A 5,512-nucleotide genomic window follows, 5' to 3' on the forward strand; every position below is an offset into this window, starting at 1 on the left:
TCAGCACCTTTTATATAGCACATTTAAGGGAATGTAGTCAACATTAAACTCATTAATAAATCCTTAAGTGGGTTAATGATAAATGAGAAATGGATGGGGAGTCAGGAAATCCTGGGTTCTCAGCCTGGTTCAGCCACTGGAATCATTGTGTGTCCTTAGACAAGCATCTTAACTTTTCCATTTTCTATTTTCCTCAACTGCAAAATGAGAATAGTGCTACACTATTGAACTAGCTGGTGTCTCACCACTGCCTTCTATTGGGTAGAATCAGAATTACTTTTAGTTGCATGTTGTAGGCCTTATACCGCTACAAGCAATTCTCCTTTATCACACATGGTTGGGGCCTGGGCTTTTGGGGCCAGAAGGTGCAGTGAAGTGAAGTGACCCCTTGAAGTTCTATGTGGACATTGAATTGTTACCTAGATCAGCCTCAGGTCACAGTGCTCTTGTGTGGACTAGTTAGTGTTTGCACTGTACTTTGAAGATGACAGGAGCATAAGGGGTGTGGGATACTTTGGAATGAAAGGTGCTATTTACAGCATATCACATTAAATGAAAAAAAAAAAACCCAAACCAAAAAACAACCCACGTTATTGGAATGTCCAGGCTGACCTGTTAATCTCTGCTCTTGTCTCTCTTAGATTGTAAACTTGTTGAGGCACAGAACATGTCTTACTCTGTATTAGTAAAACACTGTATTATTGTTTGGCACTATACACATGATTTTTAATAATATTTTTATAATTTAAATAATAATTCAATTTTAATAATAATTTTAATGATTTTAAATAATGTATTGGTATTATTAAATATCTAGCACTTCTGTGCGTATAGCTCACAGGTAAGCAAGCATTGTTCTCCATATTTTTCAGATGGGGAAATGGAGACACAGAGAGGTGATGTGACTAAAGCATCGCTTACTCACATGTTTTGTGACATGAGTGCCCCAGCAACAAACACAAAGAAGCAGAACCAAAATGAGGCCACAGTAAATAGCTTTTATCAACAAATGGATGATGAACCCCCCTGAGGTTGAATCGGAAGCTTCTCCAGACAACAAACAGTGCTCGGTAAACATGGAGGCCCTGGGGTCTGGTGGGCGAGGGAAACCTGGACTAATTTCTAATACAGATTCTGGCACCCCACTTGCTGCATGATCTTGGGCAAGTCCTTCCCTCGATAGTGCCGCAGTTTCCCCTCCTGTGAAGTGCTATGGATTAAAAGGAGCTACACGCTGTCAGAGCAAATTATTGTTACAGTAACTTCACCTCCAGCTCCTGGGATTGATGCTAAGTCTCTGTGCTGTCAAAGATGCTGTTGCACAAAAAATACTGAAGTTCACAGTGGGCATGTTAGCCAATGACACTGTAGACTAGTTTCATTGTCTGCACAGACCCAAATTAACGCCATTTGCCAGTCTGGATAAGCCTGGGGTCACCAGATAGGAACAATTTACTCTGGCAGTGAATACTGATAGGAGGGCATGCAACAAACTTACTGTAATAGCTGACACCCCAGACCAAATCCTGAGAAACACTGAGCACCTTCCACTCTTGCTGACTTCCAACGGAGCTGCAAGTTCTCAGCACCGATCAGGATTTGGCCCTCCCTCTGGGAAAAAGTGTGAATTAGCATCACTCACCCTCACGTTGCTCACTCTTAGGTCAAGCATTAGAGAAACTGCCAAGAGCATGACACCGCTGTGGATGGAGGAGCTGAATTCTGCCCATGAGCTACCTACTGATGGATGATGTCCATGTTCCACTTACTTTAATTGACTTCAAGATGCTGCTTGGAATGATGTTCACTGATATAACTGACTGCAGCAAGGGGTGAGCTCTCAAACAAGCTGCTCAGGGTTGTGCTCAGTGTCCATGGCAACACACGGCAGTTGTAAGGAGCATATGTGACCAGGATAACTCCATAAAGTCAGGTAAAGAAGCAGAGAGTGAATAAGAAAATCTGTTGTAATGATGCCACCCCAAAAGCAAAACACAAACTGCTATCAAGCCCTGTCCACGGGGAGCTGCATGTCATTCTGTTAGGGCCAATGGTTCACAAGAGGAAAGGCAGACTCATAGTTACATCAGGTAGCTGTGACCTAGGGGTCTCATTTCTATCTTTAGCTCTGATATTGACTTGCTCTGCACCTTTGGACAAGTTGCTTAAGTCTAAATTTTCAAGTGTCTACTAATCTTGGTGCCCAACTTTAGAGAGACTAGTGGGCACTTTTTAAAACATTTGCCCTAAATTCTCTGTGCCTCCGTTTCCTCACCTGTACAATGGGGCTAATAACCCCGACCTACCTTACAGAGGAGTTGTGAGGCTCAGTTCATTCAAGTGTTCTGAACTCTTTATCTGGCAGGGACTGTAGACATGCCAAATACTATTATCACCGTCATTGGAATCCTGCCAGAAGCATACAGAATATCTAGCTGGAAGATGTGAAAATGCTCTGCAGGCTACGTTACTTCCAGCTGGGAACAAAGATACAGAGAGATGCTTTGTCTGTACCAGAAAAGATGCACCAGTTTTAACAAGATTGATTTTAAATGAATTTAGTTAAACCTATGCAATCCCTACAGCACATACTTAATCTGGTTTAACTCTGGCTTAAATTATTTTAGATTAATTCAATGTAATTGTAAACTTACTGGGCCATAAAATCCAATTTTATCTGTACTATATAAAGAGCCAGGCTCTTATGCATAGGCGGCAGGTATAATAGATCAGGGAAGGCTAAGCCTCCCTTGGTGCAGCCACTGCCGCTGGATGCAGGTTTTGGCAGTTTGTGAGTGCTGGACTTCTGCCGGAGGAAGTTTTTGCTTATTATTATGCGCCACGCAGTTTCTGGGGTGACTGTGGATGTGGTATCTGCTATTCAGATTCCTGGCTTCATTGGTAATCTCCCTGGATTTGAGAGAGATTACTGATGAGTCCAGGAAGCCTCCTCAGCAGACCCGGAACCTGCATGGTGCATATAAAATGTTCAGCGTTCTTTGGGAAGAGCTTTTGCTTTTCTCGTCAGGTGGCTCGGGGTCTCGGGAGGGGAGGCATGGCATGGGATGTTTCCCATTCGGGAGCTGGGGGCGGCCCGGGGCTTGGGCCATCTGGCATGACCGGGACAGCTTGGGACAGCCTGGGGCTCCTCCAGCTGTGTGTCTGCAGCTCATAGATTCATTATGTTATGACCCCAGCATTATCATTTTTCCTTCCATACCTCCATAACCTCTCACTTTTTTCTCTTCCCTAACTTCATAATCCTCTAGACAGTTTGAACTGTAAGTCAAATAAATGATGTGTTACATCATTTGTTCATTTGTTAGGTTTTACTAGCTCAGGTAACTGGAGACCCTAAGATAAAAGGCACTATATAAGAAGAAGGTGTGAACTGTTATGAGTCCATAACCTCAATGATCTATACCCTATTTTTGCCTCCTTCTAACTTTCACCAAAACTTTTGACCTGAAATTTCTCTTTGTTATGCTGATTATGCTGATTGTTATTGGAAAATATGTGCGTGGCATGGTAAATTTGCACAGCACTTTACAAATATAGATAAAGCAGTGTTGCCCACCCAGAAGGGTTTACAGTAGAAATAAGACAGACACATAGAAGACGTAGAACAAGTTCCAGACAAGAGATGTGAGGGGATTATTAATGAAAGCAGAAACAAAGAAAGGATTGCTAGATGAGGTGGGAGGAGTGAGAGGGCATTTGCAGATGAAGGAAGGGAAATGACATCTGTGGTTTGCAAGACAGCATGACAGTGAAGCTGAGAGAAAAAATGGCAGCAGAAATGTAGGTGGTGAGAGATTATTTAAGGTGTATAAATGAAGATGTGGTGCCTGAATTTGATGCACTATTTATGCTGCTTGGACATGTGGCTTGCCCATGTGACTCCAAAACTCCATCTTGGAGCTGGACTTTGCATAGGAGAGAGGAGGGGGTCTCCGACCACAAGAGAAAGTCTATTTAAACCCCTGGGAGACCCCTCCATTTTGTCTTCAGCTGGCTAAAGAGATAGCCTCTCCACCCCCAAGGATACCTGAAAGGAACTGGAACAAAGGACAGTAACTACAGGGGGTGTGAGTGATTGCTGGACCCAGACTAGAAGGAGACTAGTCTGTAAAAGGAAGCTTAGTGGGTGAGGTTTTTATCTGTATTCATGTTCTTAGACATAGACTTGCATGTTCTATTTTATTTTGCTTGGTAATTCACTTTGTTCTGTCTGTTACTACTTGGAACCACTTAAATCCTACTTTCTATATTTAATAAAATCACTTTTTACTTATTAATTAACCCAGAGTATGTATTAATACCTGGGGGGGGGGAGTAAATAGCTGTGCATATCTCTCTATCAGTGTTATAGAGGGTGAACAATTTATGAGTTTACCCTGTATAAGCTTTATACAGGGTAAAACAGATTTATTTGGGGTTTGGACCCCATTGGGAGTTGGGCATCTGAGTGTTAAAGACAGAAACACTTCTGTAAGTTGCTTTCAGTTAAGCCTACAACTGTTAGGGGACATTATTCAGACCCTGGGTCTGGGTTTGCACCAGGCTAGTGGGTCTGGCTCAAACCAGGCAAGGCACTGAAGTCCTAAGCTGCCAGGGCAGGAAAGCAGGGGCAGAAGTAGTCTTGGCACATCAGTTGGCAGTTCCCAAGGGGGTTTCTGTGACTACGTCACAATTAGTAAAACCCATTACACCTGCTGTCTCTGCATGTGAAATTCTGTGTCTCACCTCCAACAACAGATGACATTAGGAAAACAACTAAGGCATGGCTTGAAATTTAGGGAATAAGAGGCCATCTTCCATAGTTTTATCATTTCTCTTTTAAAATAAATGCCCCATTAACCCAGTTCCATGCCTGCAGATAATTGTACAGACTAACTTGACTGGAGTCTCATCACCTGAGCTATTCCACCATAACTGACAAATGTACAGGACTCCTGCCAGGGAAAATGCAAGAAAACCACTGCAGAAATGATAGGGTTAAAAGATACTAATACTCCCCAATATGTGTCTGCTCATGCTTGTTTTCTTTCCTCTTTTTCTTCAGTTCCTTCCCTCCACTAGTTGTCTTGCTCTCCGTTCTCTCCTCTCATTTTCCTTCCTTCTTTCTCTCCTCCTTTCTGTCTGTTTGGCTGATTTTCTCCTTTCTCTCACTCCACCTCTCATTCTCCACCACCTCCATTACATTAGTAATATTTTGCTTTTCAGAAGTTGGAGCACCACCCTGCTGCCCTGTTATCACTTCCCAGCAGAGACCAAGGCAATTCCTCCCCACTGTCTCCCATAGAGAAAGATGCAGCAGGCGTGGTATGCTGTAGCAATCATGAGGTTGCAGTAGCGGCTTCGGAGATGGCTTCCTTTCTTTGCTCTCTGGGCCATGATGCCAGTATCTGGAAGCAGTGCCCTAGAACACAACTTTGCTGCCAAATGCTGCACGCCTGGGATTTCTATAGAATGGGCTCCAGATAGTGAGTGCACAGGGTCATGGGGAGAG

This window comes from Terrapene carolina, unplaced genomic scaffold (assembly GCF_002925995.2).
Source record: "Terrapene carolina triunguis isolate 2854851 unplaced genomic scaffold, T_m_triunguis-2.0 Scaffold740, whole genome shotgun sequence".
Lineage (NCBI taxonomy): Eukaryota > Metazoa > Chordata > Testudines > Emydidae > Terrapene > Terrapene triunguis.